Raw genomic sequence first — 17649 nt, 5'->3', positions numbered from 1 at the left:
ACATTCTTTCAGAAAAAAAAGCTTCACATATCTTAAAAGTATCCTATAGATTATTTCACTTTCATTTCTACTTGTTTTTGACATACCTGCTGCGTATTATAATTTAATGCCCACACATGTAAGGAATTGTTTAGCTTTTTTGTATCCTTGCTAATTTCCTGTCTATTACTTCTTACTACTATCCATTGCTGAGAGTGGGGTGTCAAAATTCTGAATTATAATTTTTGGGTTGTCTACTCCTTTCATCTCCATCAGCTTTTTCTTGATTTATTTTGAGGCTCTGTTTTGTGCGTGCAATAGGATAGTTACACATTAAGATCCCTATTGATTGTCCATTTTTATCAGCATGTTATGTTCTTTTTGTCTCTACTAATCATTTTTTCCTTTGAGGTCTACTTCCTCTGATATTAATAATAGTCACTCTTGCTTTCTTACTAATGTTTAAATGATATATCTTATTCCATTCTTTCACTTTCAATATGCCTATGCCAATGTTCCAATGAGTTTGAAGTTTCTTATTGACAAGGTATAGTTGGTATTGTCTGTGTGTGTGTGTGTGTGTGTGTGTGTGTGTGCGTGTGCATGGAGGGAGGGAATATACCTTGCCAATTTCTGCCTTTTAATTATTGTAGTATTTAATTTTAGGATAATTATTGATATGTCAATTAAATCTGCCTTTAATTACTTGTTTTCCAGTTTACGTACTTCATTGTTTCTCTTTTTTGCCTTCTTATCATTTACTTGGACATTGTTCAGGATTCAATCTTTATTTCATTGTGTTTGAGTATATCTTTTTGTAAAATCTGCAGACATTTTCTGAGCATTACGATATACCTATGTGACTTACTAAAATCTATTGGTATGAACATTTATCACTTTGCTTAGGTCCCTTCACATTCCCAAGTTTTAAATATAAATTGATGTTATAATTGTTATAATTATCAAATACAATTTTTAAACTTATGAGTAATATAGCCTATTCAATGTGCCCATATTACTGTTCATACTTCCTTCTTGATGTTCCAAGACTGTTTTATCATTTATTTCTTGTCTGATAAACTTCTTTTAGTCAGACTTTAAAAGTAGGTCTGCTATTGATATATACATAATATATAATTATTACATTATATATTATATAGTATCTAATAATTATATAACTAAATAGAGTTTGTTTTTATTTTCTCCTCTTTTGTGACGAATATGGGTTCTTTTGCTGGATATAGAATTTGGGGTCGATGGTACACTTTTTTCAACACTTGTAAAATGTTATGCCATTTCCTTCTTGCCTCCATGATTTCAAATGGAAAAGACACTGTTATTCAACTTGGTGTTTCCCTATGGCTAATGCATTTGTTTCCAAATTTGCTTCCAAAGTTCTTTTCTGTCTCTTTAGCTTTTGAAGGTTTAATTAGGATATGTCTTAGTATGGTTTTCTTCAGATTTATCCTAGTTAGGATTCACTCAGCTTCATGAATCTATATGTATATGTCTATTGTCAAATTTTGGAAGTTTTCAGCCACTTTGAAAAATACTTTTTCCATTCCATTCTCCTTTTCTTTTCTTTTCTTTTTTTTTTGAGGGGTGGGGGCAGGAATTCTGATGATACAAATATTGGGTACTTTGTTAATATCCCACAGGTTTGTGACGATTTGTTCTTTTTTTTTCCTGTCTATATTTTCCCTCTATTGTTCAGATTGGAAAAACCCTATTGCTCTGTCTTCAAGTTCATTGATTATATCTCCTGTCAAATCCTTTCTACTACTAAGCTTACATAGCAAGTTTTGTTCTTTCTGCTATGTTGTTTGTTTTAAAATTTGTTTGCTTATTTTTATACTTTTATTTCTTTGCTCAAATTTTCTATTTTCATTTGCTTCAAGATTTTATAGTTTATTGTTTAAGATTTTTTATAACAGGATTCCTGGGTGGCTCAGTCAGTTAAGCGTCCAACTCTTGATATCAGCTCAGGTCATGATCTCGCAGTTCGTGAGTTCAAGCCCTGCATCAGCCTCTGGCTTGATTGCTTATAATTCTCTCTCCATCCCTCCCCTGCTCTCTCTCTTTCTCTCTCTCTTTCAAAATAAATAAATAGATTTTTAAAAATACACTTAATAAAAAGAAATTTTCTATCAGCTGTTTTAAAATCTTGTCAGAGAATTCCAATGTCTGATTCATTTCAGTATTTGCATTAATTCATTGTATTTTCTCAACCTAATCGTGAGTTTCCTTGTTCTTGACATGATAGGTGATTTTCAAATGTGCATTTAAAATTTTGTCTGTTAGCACACTTTGAGCCCTGTTTAAATAATTTTTGGACAGTCTGGGTAGCTCAGTCGGTTAAGCAACTGACTTTGGCTCAGGTCATGACCTCATGGTTTGTGGGTTCGAGCCCCACACTGGACTCTGTGCTGATATCTCAGGGTCTGGAGCCTGCTTCAGATTCTGTGTCTCCTTCTCTCTCTGCCCCTCCCCTGCTTATGCTCTGTGTCTCTCTGTCTCTCAAAAATAAATAAATGGTAAAAAAAAAAAATTAAGAATAAATAAATAAATAAATAAATAAATAAATAAATAATTTATTGTAGCAGTCTGTCATTCTGCTTATGTTTAGCACACAAGTCTTTGCTTAATGACAGCTCAAATGACAATTTAATTTTTAGAATTTTGTTTTGTTTCATTTGCTCTGCTTGTTTATCTGCTGCTACTAAGGCACCCACTAAAGCACACTAGTCATGTCTGAGGGAGTAGAAAGTCTTCCAAGGGGCTCTCGATGGCAAAAGATATTTCCCATTCTGTGGGAATGAAGAGCATCTTCTTGGCCAGGCACCTCTGAATATGTTTGATATGTGGTATAATGAACCCTACCTTGGCCACTTCTGTTGTTTCGTTGGGTTTAAGGAAACATCAACCTGGGTCTTCTGTTGAGTGGGTAAGATTCCCTGCCAATATACTTTCTCTCTAGTCCTGGAGTACCTACTGGTTCGTCTTTTCTTTCTTTATTTCAGGATTCCTTTGGACTTAACGGTTGCACTTAGTAGAGAGGAGCAGGGAAACAAATCTCCACCATCTTGTCTAGACCAGAAGTCAGCCTTTTTTTGTGTTAACACTTAATATTAGAAAACTCTTCAGTTTTCTCATACTTAGTGCTTGAAGAGAAAATTTCTCTAGAAAACTCATTAAAAAAAATCTTTATATCATTCAAGTTTCCATGAAGAAAACAGAAACCACACAAGCTTTTAAATATAGGAAATTGGTTACACAAGTTTTGCATGGATGCAAAGAAATAGGGAAAACTGAACTGTCAGAAAGACATTAAGTTAACAAAGTATCTGCTATCGCTAGAAGAGGGTGAACGATGGGAAGAGTCTGGGGTTTAATAACCTAAAATTGTGGGAGAAGTCCATGGTTTAGGACTCAGATTTCTCAGGAGCAGGTTCTGGCTGGCTGTTACTGGTATAATTAGACTAATCTTGGAAACACTAGAAAAATTGGATAATGAAACCAACTGCCACTCTGTTGCTGCTAAGGAAGGCATTGCTAAGGCAAAGCTAAAAGAAACTTCATGCATGCATAAAGGGGTACATTCTTCTGCCTACTCCTACCTTTTGATTTCCCTCCTGTGTTCCCAATGCAGTACCTACTAGGAACTCACTATTAACAGAGGAATGTCATTTACAGGATCCAAGTCTCAGCCCAGCAGCCCAGAACAGAGAAACATAGGTTTATAGCTACGATACAGTCACACCCCTTGATCATCTCTTAATGGTTCAAACATGGATGCAGGACAATTCATTATGGAAATTAATAACTAAAACTATTCCACCAGAGGAAAGAAATATGAAAGCCTCAGAAAAAAATCAGATTATGTGCAGCAATCTTCTAAACATATTTTGTTTGTCATGATAGACTGCATATGAACTAATATAAGCATATCTTTCTTCATGGCTGTTAACAGTTACTTAAATTATTAATGCAAATATTAATGAACATATTAAAATAAATATGTTGATGTTTCATATTCTATTATTAATTTACCTTATGATACATGAATCAACGTTCTGAACAGATAAACATACTTTATCAGAAGCCATGCCAACTATAACCTGCATGTGCATTTTCTGACCCTGCCTTCTCTAATGTTTGATGCATAATCTTAAATAATAAGAAATATATGAGTGGTATTTTCAATTTTAAAATGCATGCAAGCTGTTTTAAGCTAAAAATGTATTGCTAAAACTTAATATGTAAATAGAACATCCTGAATAACATAAAAAGCACATTTGATCTATTATAAAGTGTTTATAAGAGGATTTATTCAAAGAATAAAAACTGAGAATTTCCTTAGCCTTAATTTACTACCAACTCAACTAATTCTCGAGCATTGTTCAAACAGCATTCAAGCAATCGCACAAGTGTTAGTGGGCTAATATGTGTTTCAGCCAAGTCTTTATCTTTATTTGCATAAAACTAAAACTGAGTAGTAGATCATATATATGTCTAGTATTATAAATACATATAAAAGTAATAAATCAAGTTTATTTATAAGTAACATGAACAATTGTTAACATTTGATACATTATCTTTCATGTAGAAAATATAAATTTCTTGAGGATTGATCAGTCTGTGAATATTAATCAACTTATATTAATGGTGGGAGCCCAACTTTCACCGGTTCTGGCAGTATATAAACCACTCATCTTCTCTACTGAAATTTAAGCTCCACGCAAGCTGTATCCTCATCTGTGTCATTCATTAGTGCTTTCCCATGGAAGAAGAATGCCAGACCATACCCTCGATATATATCTGTTGAACTAATGAGTGTATCTACTGAAAGTCGTATGAGGCCAGTGAAAGAACACCTAGAAAAACCATTTAAAAATATCATCTTCTATAAACGTGGTACATTGGTGTTTCATAAATGCTCTTTGAACACTGAATGTACTAAGATTATAGTTTATTTAATATGAGCTGGGACATGTCCTATTGAACAAATGTAATACTCTGCATTTGAGTAACATAGCAGTTTTTGGGTATGTGACTCATGTTACCTCCCGTTGGCCCAAATCCAGCTGTAGTGAACTGTCCGTGCACATTTACAGTGTCCCATCTGAAACAGGCATCAATAAGGGTGCTTGTTCAACTCATGCTTGGGCTCCAATATTCCCACAACCATTTGTGAACAGTTTGCACTGAAATCCCTCTGGCTTTTCACTCAGAACCGTTCTATAATGTCTGCACTTCTATTCATTTTCCTGGTTTCCTGCATCTTTCTATCATTTTGATTTAAGCACTCAGCATCCTCCTAACTTAATGGCGTCCTTGTGGCTAAAGCTTCCTCCAGGTTTATCCTGATATAGAGGAAAAAGGCAGACGTATACTGTCAACCACTTGATACACGGATGAGAAAACTGTTCTTTAGGAACATCTTTTAGGGGCGCCTGGGTGGCTCAGTCACTTAAGCTTCAGGCTTCATGTCAGGTCATGATCTCATGGTTTGTGAGTTCTAGTCCCATGTCAGGCTCTGTGCTGACATCTCAGAGCCTGGACCCTGCTTCAATTTCTGTGTTTCCTTCTCCTGCTCACGCTCTGTCTCAGTCTCTCAAAACTTAATAAACATTAAAAAAAATTTTTAAGTCTTTTAGATTAACTTTATACTACATATCACTTATGTGAATACATTTTAATACATGCTACATACTTCTTTATACATGTTCATTTTTATCATATTGGTTTCCTTCAGCTGTACATGAATATTGACATTAAATCAAAACCCCCAATTTTTTCTCATTGTGAGAATTTAGCCATATGACTAATATAATCCTCCTCTCAGTCTTTAAGGCCTTTCTGAATTAAAAAGGTGGACTTTTTTTTAACTTGGTAGTAAAATATAAATTAATGTACAACCATTCCTCTTCTACTTTCCATGCATATACAGAAGGTAACATTTTCATCACTACTAGAAATTGACTATTGACAGCCTTATTGTTGGATCAGCATCTTATCCTCATCAGAAAAATTCTGTGAGGTGTGACTGTGAAGGGTGCTTAGTAGGTTAAACATCTGACTCTTGATTTCAACTCAGGTCATGGTCTCATGGTTTGTGAGATCAAGTCTCGCATCAAGCTCTGTGCCTCTCTCACAAAATAAATAAAAGAACTTACAGAAAAAGAAAAAGAAAAATTCTATTTAGGTCATTCTTCATTCTCTGAAAGTAAATATCCATTCCAACTACAGATGCATTTGGCAAACTAACAAGAGTAAAAACAAAGTTTGCTCCGATGGCCTACTTCCTGATCTGGCCTTTCCATGGTCCCACAAGGATTAATTCCTCATTGCACTTAACATAATGTGACCCACTATTGGACTTTGTGTTTTTATTGCTACCCTTATTGTATTTCTACAGTGGGGAAGTGTCAGTGAAGCACATTTCTCTTTTTACTCCTAGAATTATATTCTACAATTTAATCATAAACCTACAACCTGCATATTAAAAAAAATTAAGTTACAAATTCATTACATCAATAATTATTCTTCCAATTTTTACAATTTGTTATACATTCCAAATATTTCTTTATATCTCGGGTGTTTAACATTTAGGACATATCTACCTCTAATTGTTTGCATGAGAAAATCATAGAATACTCATGGATAATAGAGTGTGAAATCAGAAATAAATTGGAAATAGTCTAGTCCAAAGTTCTTTTTTATTGTGATTGTTTTTTAAACTGATAATGTGTGTCACTGATACAAATACTAAGTGACCTCTCCAAGGCTAATTAACACAAACAAGTAATGACAGAACAAAGAACAAAATCAGATTTCCTGATTATCAACTGTTTCCCAAGAATCACATACTTCAATTACCATAGTGTATAACTTCATCCAATATTTATATCGTAATATTAATTCATCAATCTATCTCTCAAGAAATGGATTTGCATGCCTACTACATGACAGATCTTCTTCTAGGAACTCATAACAGTGAACAAACTGGACTAAAACTCCTGTCTTTATTATCACTAAGCACAAAAAATAAATACATAATACAGTAATTTTTAAGGTTCTATGTGTTTGGATGTACCTATTGTTACATTGGACTCGGCCATTGCATTTTCATTCAAGTATCTGGATAGTGGTTGGGGTGAAACTCTCAGCATTTCCTTCTACACATCTGTGATGTGTATTTACCAAGTGTGGATTCTTGGATTCTTATTTACCAAGTGTGACTGAGTTTTTCAGACTTCTTCTTCCCTCACATCTAACTTTTGCCCTCTCAGTTAAAGCTGCTATTAGAACAGCTTACACAGGTACATAAACACTGTGTGTATGAGTTTATATGGATTCCACCAGCTTGATTTTGTAGTCATGTTATATAATCCCCTAATTAAAATGGTAGGAAAAAGCTGATGCATCTTTTCTTCAAAATGATGCTAACAACTCCCCATCTAATTTAATGGGCAGAACTGAATTTACAAGTTACGTTGTTTAAAAAAAAAAAATTATTGACACTGAGAGAGTGTTACCCAAGTAGCAAACAATGAGTTTGAGAAAGCAAACAATAAGACTTAAATAATGCAATGTCATGGTTCAAAAACGGCAATGAAAATCAAGTGTGAGTGGTTCTATTAGACATCCATTTCAAAAGTGGCACTTGTTAAAATATAAAGTTTTGAAGTAGTAATTGTGTCGTTATTGTCATTTTAACTATAAAAGAGATTTTCACTGAGAAAATGGAAAATGAAAAAAAAAAAAGAAGAAGCAATCCATAATTTGCCTGACCTGTGTATCATGTGCAAAATAAAGATGGTCTTAGCCTTGCCATATCGAAATATTTTGCATTAAGTCATTTTACTTTTGTTTGAAATCTTGATCTGCAAGCTTAACGATAGCCTTGCTTATGGAACACGTAAACATTTGTTTGAAAATGTAAAGATAAGGAAAGATAATTAATGCTATCAAAAAAATAGTGATGTAAAGCAGAAACTGACTTAAAGGAATTGTAGGTGTGAACAGAATAGACTTTTTTAATGTCCCATTTCTTTTTAGCACTGAATAATACTTCATTGTTTGGATGTACTACAGATTATTTATCCATTCATCTATGGATGGACATGTTGGTTACTAAATAGAGTAGACTTTAAACAAAACGATAATAAAAACAATTAATAAAAACAATAAATAAGAAAGTAAATCTTAATTACTAACGATGTACTTTGTCAGTCTTTTACACTTTCTGCATTTTCAAAATATATTAAAGACCTGATACCTTTGGTTCTTAAGCTTTGAGGAGTTAAGAAACTATTGCAATTATTGGTCAGTAAACTATTATTTTAAAATGCTCATTTTTGTCCTACTGTTCCTGGTTTGAATAGTCACCTCATTCAGTAGACAGCCTTTTTGCCTGAAATCTGTTTTAGATTTAATAAAGTTTAATCTCACATCTTTCTCTTTTCATTCTCTTTTGTCACTACATTCAACGCTGTTGTTTCTCTTAGGTAATAAAGAAAAGACATATTTATATCTATGCTCTTAAAACTGGGGAAATTACAGAAAAAATATTTTATTTTTTAATTTTGTAATGTTTATTTATTTTTGAGAGCGCAAGAGAGAGAGAGAGAGAGAGACAGAGACAGAGACAGAGACAGAGAATGAGCAGGGGAGGAGCAGAGAAACAAGAGGAGACACAGAATCCAAAGCAGGCTCCAGGCTCTGAGCTGTGAGTACAGAGCCTGACACGGGGCTCGAACTCATCAACCGGGAGATCATGACCTGAGCAAAAGAAAGTAGGACTCTTAGCTGACTGAGCCACCCAGGCATCCCCAGAAAGCATTTTAAATATCCAGATACAATTACTTTGAGGTGAAAATTGATTCCTATAAATATTGGAGTACAATTTTAAAATATTTAAAATATACAACAGAGCCATAGGTAAGGACATTGGCTCTGGTGTGCCAGATTGACAGAACTGGAACTTGAGTTTTGTCATATATCACCTTACCCAAGTTATTTAAACTCACGAGTCTATAATGGCTTTAGCAATAGTAACCTCCTGTTCTAGGGGTTATGAGAATTAAATCCATTAATACGTATAAAGCATTATAGACCAGGGGCGCCTGGGTGGCGCAGTCGGTTAAGCGTCCGACTTCTCATGGTCCGTGAGTTCGATCCCCGCGTCAGGCTCTGGGCTGATGGCTCAGAGCCTGGAGCCTGTTTCTGATTCTGTGTCTCCCTCTCTCTCTGACCCTCCCCCGTTCATGCTCTGTCTCTCTCTGTCCCAAAAATAAATAAACGTTGAAAAAAAAATTTAAAAATTAAAAAAAATAAATAAAGCATTATAGACCAGTGACTGCACACAAGGAACAGGTGTTCATCAGTCAACGATAAAATCAGAGTTTAACATCTGATTCATTTGAAATATGAAAGCATCAAACTATTATAGGAATTAAAAGTTTAGAAATACTTTAACTCAGCCTTTCATTTTATTTTATTTCTTAATACTATAGATTTAAAAAATAACCATACAAAACAATGGATAGAATTAGGGACCTCTTTAATTCCTCCATAAGGTCTTTCTTTTTTAATTCTCTTTTCTCTCGAATTTAATGTTTATGAATTATTTCTCCTACTTGTTTATTTCTAATATACATGTTAATATGTAATTTACATAATATATATTATATACACTATATATTATTTTTATATATACTCACACATAACAAGAAACAAAATATAGTGTACTTCTATGAGAATTTTGAAACTTATATAACTATTGGATACATTTTTATTCATTCAACTTCATATTTATGATATTTATACACTAAGGTGTTTTCTCTTTTCCCGCTAAGGTCTTACTTCAAGCTTTATTACCTTCTTTCTTTTGTTTGTTTGTCTTCTTCCTTACTTATATTTACACAATTTATTAAGTTTTTGTAACTTCTTTTCATTTTCTGCTAGTTTGGAAATTATGCACTCTTTTACATGGATATAATTTTTAAAGCCTTTTGTTTTACCTAAAATCTAATGTGTTCACTACCTCTATCTTGCTTCTTAACAATAGAAGAAAAAAATGAAAATATCTGAGAGTGTATTAAATGAAGGAAAAGAATGCCCACCATTCATTTTATACACTCTACAATTTTCCCACCTTGTTTTAACAACCTCCAAAATAATTTGCCTACATCGGACCATCATATGTTTTTATAATAAATAGCTACTTAGACATACCAAAATGTTTGAAATCATTTGTTAAACATTAATATTTGTATACGATTCTTTCCTCAAAATTTAGTGACTTTGTTTCTAAAACTCAGCCACCAGTAAGTTTTTTAAGAAAAGTATGTGAGTAGTAACTATTTTTATCTCTGAGTAGGCCTATTCTTTTCCTTGGAAATAATGTCTCTGACTATGGATTTCAAGATTGACATTATTCTCCATCAGTATTTGAGAGGTGTTATTCTATTTCCTCCTGGCATTTTGTTAAGGGAGGGAGGGGCAGAGGGAGAGGGAGAGAGAGACTCTTAAGCAGACTTCACGCCCAGTGTGGAACCTTATTCAGGGCTTGATCTTATGACCAGGAGAACATGATCCGATGAACAGCATCCGTCAGATGCTTAGCTAACTGAGCCACCCAGGTGCCCCAGCATCTATTCTATAACAATTTTGATTGTCAGTTCTTTTTAAAACATTCCATTTTTGTTCTTTGATAAGTGTTATGGTCTAAATTACATCCAACTCTCTCACCTCAAAAAAAAAAAACAAAAAAAACAAAAAAAACTTCCTATGTTGAAGCCTTGACACCTCCTACCTCAGCACGTGACTGTATTTAGAGATAAGGTCTTTAAAGAAGAGAAATTCAAAATCCATTGATTTTGAATGCATCAATGTGGGCCCTAATCTAATCTGTCCCTATAAGAGGAAATTTTGACACATAAAGAAATGGTCATGTAAAGACAGAGTGAGAAGGTGGCCATCCACTGTCCTAGGAGAGAGACCTCAGAATGAAATCGACTCTGCCACGACCTTGATCTTGGAATTCTGGCTTCTAGAACTGTGAGAAAATAATTTTTTTATTGTTTAAGCCACCCAGCCTGTGGTACTATGTATTTACTAACATAGTAAATTTTATGCTAAAGTTTTTCAATAGCTTTATTAAGATGCTTCCAAGTGCAGTACTCTTGTTAGATTCACATTATCTTTGTTATCCTATTCTGCATGGATCTTAATTTGTCTCACATTTATATTTCATGTATTATTTCTCTATAATGGATTCTCTAGGGTTTGCTTATATTTCCTTCTGACTGACTGATTTTCTCTTTTGGTATAACCTATATACTGATTAAACTTGTCCTCTTAAGATTTTTATTTTAATGGTTACATTTTGTCATGCAAGAATTACTACACTGGTTGGTTTTTTTTTTTCAAGTTTATCTTCTTTTTTAATAACATTGTTTTTGCTCTGTGAATTGCATGTTTTTCTCCATCATTGTGAGCACTTGAGACACACATTTTAAATTACCCTTTATATTGGTCTATTATTAGTTCTTGAGGTGTGCATTCTGCCGTTTGTGACATCTATGGTTCTCATAGTGATTGCGTTCCTTCTGTTTATCTACATATGTATGTGTGTGTGCATAGTTTTCACTGTGAACTTTTCTTTACAGGGCGTTGTTCTTCTATACACTCCATAGCTACCCAAGTTGGGATGGCGTACTTATGGAATAATACTTGTTGGGGGCTGTAGGAAACCTACATGTTGTTGTAATTACAGAGCAGCATGTTAACTTCTCAGCTAAGGACTGATCAACCTGACAGGTAACAAAAATTTTTACCTGACACCCACTATGAACATAAAGTTTTTACTTTAATGGATAATTCCCTTTCTACTAACTCTCTCAAGTAGATGGTCAACTTATACGATGATTCCCTGAGCTCATGAGCAAGGTATTCGAATCTCCATGTCACAGACAGGACTCATTTCATAGATTTGCCAAGGAAATACAGTTGTCCAATAGGCCTGGGTGTGATACCATTTTCACTGCTGGGTGGACATTAACATCCCTGCCCCCCAGGCTCAAGGTCAAAATCCAGTTTGAAAATCCCAAAGTTAAGAGTTTTTGTGTCCTTCATGCCTTTCATTTAGAGGGTTCTTAATTCTAACATCTATGTATTACCTTTAGTTTGCTTTGTATTTAAAGCTGTCACCTACACAATATGAAATATTACACTGTATGAATTCTTACATGTTTAAAATTGAAAGGATAACATCTCATATCAGCTCAGTCTGCCATCAAAAGGACAAGTTTCCTTTCAAATTGTGAAAAAGGAAATACATTTCACATAAATTACATTTAAAAGTAGAAAATAACAAGATTTCCCACTATCACTGAATGTGTATTAAGTGAAAGAATTAGTCTAGAATAAGTTGAAAAAGCTTTTCACATTTTTAAAAAATCATAGCCCACTGCTATTCATTAGTAAAGTTTCCTATGAATATTATGAATTGTTTTCTCAAAAGAGTATCAAGAAAAGCCTTTGGAAACCACTGGTGAAATATCACAATATTGCAACAGAAAATGTTTGTCCTGAAGATATAAATTAGGGAGGAGGCACCACGAATACCACCTTGTGATTTAGAATAATAAAAACCCAAAATAGCACCTCTCTTCCTGTAAAGTTCCATTTTAATATCTTTCTATCATCTCGTTATTCATCTGTATATTTTTTACTCGAGGTGTTTTCCTCATTGTATTTTATTTTGAATTAAAAAAATTGTCACTGACGTCTTAGTATAGAAGAGTAAGACACGAGGGGCGCCTGGGTGGCTCAGTCGGTTAAGCATCTGACTCCGGCTCAGGTCATGATCTCGCGGTCCATGAGTTCGAGCCCCGCGTCGGGCTCTGTGTTGACAGCTCAGAGCCTGGAGCCCATTTCAGATTCTGTGTCTCCCTCTCTCTCTGCCCCTCCCCTGCTCATGCTCTGTCTCTCTCTGTCTCAAAAATAAATAAACATTAAAGTAAAAAATTAAAAAAAAAAAAAAAGAAGAGTAAGACATGGAAAATTTTCAAAAATGTCTGTGTCACTTTACTAATTTTATAATAATTACATTTATGTATTTAAATATCTTTAGATTTCAGATTTTTAGTGGAGCTGGAAGGATGGCAGGGAAATAAAGAAAACTATGATGTCAGACTTCTTCTCTAGAGGCACAGTGTTTCTCAAATGACTCCCATAAACTTTTCTAAAGGTTCACTTTTTCCAAAAGTGAATAATGGCAGAGGTAACGTCTTATGAAAATTATCATTCTTCCAAAAGCAAAAGGTGCCGCTGTGATTGTTAATTTCTTGGGCCAATCTGTCTGGGCCACGGTGCGCAGACATGTGGCCGACTGTTTTGCTGCATGTCTTGGGGAGGCTGTTTTTAGATGAGGTTTACATTTAAATGGTGAACTTTGAGTAAAGCAGATTGTCCTTAAGGCAGAGTTTAGGCCTCCAATCAGTTGATGGCCTAAATAGAACAAAAGGCTGACCTCTCTTGCCCTTGAGGGAATGCAGCCAGCAGGGAGCAGCCAGCTTTTGGGCTTCCCCTGCAACATCGGTTCTTCCTGGCGGACTGTAGATAGGCCCTATCATTTTTCCTGGGTCTCCAGCCAGCCAAATTTTCTCTGCCTTCTGATTTTGGACGCACAAAGCCTCTGCAATCATCACATGAGCCAATTCTTTAAATCTCTCTCTCTCATTTTCTTTCTCTTCCTGTGTGTGTGTGTGTGTGTGTGTGTGTGTGTATCTCCTATTTGTGAAAATGTTTCTCCACAGAACCTTGACCAGTACAGTTCTCATAACTGATTATGTCACTTATTATTTTCAGGGCTAAGTTCTGTCCCTGGAGGTCTTCCATTTATCTAAGACTGCAGAGAGTGAAACTAAGGTTTTTAGTGCAATCATTTTACCTTAAAAAGAAAGAGAATAGGAGAGAGAGAGAGAGAGAGAGAGAGAGAGAGAGAGAGAGAGAGAGAGATCCAAGATTCTATAAGCAAGATTCTGTTAAAAGTAGTGTTTTCATGATCATCTTTGCTTTATTTGAAGAACTAATACATCAATCTTTTTCTTCCTTCCTTCCTTCCTTCCTTCCTTCCTTCCTTCCTTCCTTCCTCCTTCCCTCCCTTTTCTTTCTCTTTCTTTCTTTCTTTCTTTCTTTCTTTCTTTCTTTCTTTCTTTCCTTTTCATTATTTGAATGCAATTCTGTTGAATTCACAGAATTTAAAAATGTTTGTGTTGACTCCACCAAAAGTCTGCTAGAACTGACACATGAATCCAACAAAGTCTCAGGGTACAAAATTAATGTACAGAAATCAGTTGCATTTTTATACACCGGTAATGAAGCAACAGAAAGACAAATAAAGAAACTGATCCCATTCACAATTGGACCAAGAACCATCAAATATCTAGGAATAAACCTAACCAAAGATGCAAAAGATCTGTATGCTGAAAACTATAGAAAGCTTATGGAGGAAATTAAAGAAGATACAAAGACATGGAAAAACATTCCATGTTCATGGATTGGAAGAATAAATATTTTTTAAAAAATGTAAATACTACCCAAAGCAATCTACACATTCAATGCAAACCCAGTCAAAATTGCACCAGCATTCTTCTCAAAGCTAGAACAAACAATCCTAAAATGTGTATGGAACCACAAAAGACACCAAATAGCCAAAGTAATATTGAAGAAGAAAACCAAAATAAGAGGCATCACAATCCCAGACTTTAGCTTCTACTATAAAGCTATAATCATCAAGACAGTATGGTATTGTCACAAAAACAGGCACATAGACCAATGGAATACAATAAAGACCCCAGAATTGGGCCAATAAATGTATGGCCAACTAATCATTGAAAAACAGGAACTAGTATCCAATGGAAAAAAAGACTGTCTCTTTAACAAATGGTGCTGGGAGAACTGGACAGCAACATGCAGAAGAATGAAACTAGACCACTTTCTTAACACCATTCACAAAAATAAACTCAAATGGATAAAAGACCTGAATGTGAGACAGGAAACCATCAAAACCCTAGAGGAGAAGGAAAAAACCACTCTGACCTCAGCTGCAGCAATTTCTTACTTGACACATCTTCAAAGGCAAGGGAATTAAAAGCAAAAATGAACTATTGGGACCTCATCAAGATAAAAAACTTCTGTACTGCAAAGAAAACAATCAATAAAACTAAAAGATAACCGACAGAATGAGAAAAGATATTTTCAAATGACATATCGGATAAAGGGCTAGTATCCAAAATCTATAAAAAACTCACCAAACTCTACACCCAAAAAACAAATAATCCAGTTAAGAAATGGGCAGAAGACATGAATAGATACTTTTCTAAAGAAGACAACCAGATGGCCAACAGGCACATGAAAAGATGCTCAACGTCACTCCTCATCAGGGAACTACAAATCAAAACCACACTGAGATACCACCTCATGCCAGTCAGAGTGGCTAAAATGAACAAATCAGGGGACTATAGATGCTGGTGAGGATGTGAAGAAACGGGAACCCTCTTCCCACTGTTGGTGGGAATGCAAACTGGTGCAGCCTCTCTGGAAGACAGTGTGGAGGTTCCTCAAAAAATTAAAACTAGATCTACCCTTTGACCCAGCAATAGCACTGCTAGGAATTTATTTATCCAAGGGATACAGGAGTACTGAGGCATAGGGGCACTTGCACCCCAATGTCTATAGCAACACTTTCAACAATAGTCAAATTACAGAAAAAGCCTAAATATCCATCAACTGATGAATGGAAAAGAATATGTGGTTTATATATACAATGGAATACTACTTGGCAATGAGAAAGAATGAAATCTGCCCATTTGTAGCAACATGGATGGAACTGGAGAGTTTTATGCTAAGTGAAATAAGTCAGGCAGAGAAAGACAGTTACCATATGTTTTCACTCCTATGTGGATCCTGAGAAACGTAACAGAAGACCATAGGGGAGGGGAGGGGGGAGGAAATTACAGAGAGGGAAGGAGGAAAAACATAAGAGACTCTTAAATACTGAGAACAAACTAAGGGTTGTTGGGGGTGGGGGAGAGGGGAAAGTGGGTGATGGGTATTGAGGAGGACACCTATTAGGATGAGCACTGGGTATTGTATGGAAACCAATATGATAATAAATTATATTTAAAAATAAAAATAAATAAATTGAATTATAATAAAAAATAAAAATATTTGTCCTCCTCTTACCATTTAAACACTATCATAATTGTAAAAGGAATGTTTTATAAATTGCAGAAACAGCACAAATTGTTAGCACACAGGAAATGTAATCTAATACTGTTATTTAATATGATAAAATGCCCACATGAAGAGTTATCAGTCTAACCACCAATTTAAAACCTTTACAATTTTATTGCTCTGTATGTAGATTTCTTTGCGTTTTCCAACCTGTTTTCTTATATTCCCCCATATGTATTACATGTAATAGTCTTCTAACAAATGGTTATCACACAACTACCACAGACATCGCTCTGTGGGAAACAGTGGGGAAAATAAATCGCTACTTAAAACATTGCGTCTGGTAAATAACATGGGTTTGCTGGCAAACAAACATGAGTTTAAATAACACACTTTAGTTCTAAGACCGTGGGCTTGGTCCTTCATCTAATAAACCTCAATTTCCACACCGTAAACTGGACATCATGTCACCTACACATAAAGTCACTGAGCTAATTACCAACGACAAGGCAATCAATGGGCTCAGCTTGGCTCTTGGCAGTGAGCATTCATTGCTGTTAACTGTTATCCTGTGCACGTTCTCAAAAGCTGGTGCTCATTACTTGTGCCATTTCTGACTCCCTGTTGTCTACTATCTGGCTTTGTCCACACTGTTCCCATTTGCACTCTTTATAAAGATCTATCCTGGAGGTTACCGCTTTTTTTTTTAACAGCTTGTCAGACTCAATGTTAAAATAATAGCATCCACATTACTATGAAGATGAGGAGTAAATTGAAGGCAATTTAGTCTAGCCTCAGTTAGATGGTATTTTATTTAAGTCGTTCAAAGAAAAATCAATTTTAATCATTATCTCTGTAATATCTCCTGCTAGGATGTTGTCAACTCTTAGAAATCGTCAGCAGCTCTTGCCTACATGTAAAACTTACTCTACATTCTTCCTGTTTTACAATTTGTCTTCTCTCAATGTCGTCACCCCCAGAGTAAACCTCTCTTTGCCTTTTCTTTTTAACTAATTTACAGTCTAACACCATTGCCTTCTTCTGAACTCTCCCTATATTTCCCACAACAGCGTTAATTTTGATTATAAAAATGAGTCAAGTCACTGCTGAATGTAATATGAGAATTATCTCATGGTTTCTTGCTGCATGGCTCCTACTTAAGAATTCAGCCCTGGGTTTGCTTTCCTCAGGGTTGTATCACTGATCATGGTTAGTTTATTACCTATTATGATGCTTAGCTATTTTTCTGCCACCCTTGAATTTCTTGTATTTTTTTTTTGCATTGAAAAATTATTTTTCTCTTCAGATATACTACCTTCCTCTGATCTTGACTGCATTTTTTTCTATGTGTTTGTCTATTCAACAAGGTCACTTTGAACGGTCATTTTATCTTCTACATTTTAGCTACATTCCTTTCCCCTC

Source organism: Prionailurus bengalensis, chromosome C2 (genome assembly GCF_016509475.1).
Source record: "Prionailurus bengalensis isolate Pbe53 chromosome C2, Fcat_Pben_1.1_paternal_pri, whole genome shotgun sequence".
Taxonomy (NCBI): Eukaryota; Metazoa; Chordata; class Mammalia; order Carnivora; family Felidae; genus Prionailurus; species Prionailurus bengalensis.
This window is presented reverse-complemented; position numbering follows the sequence as displayed.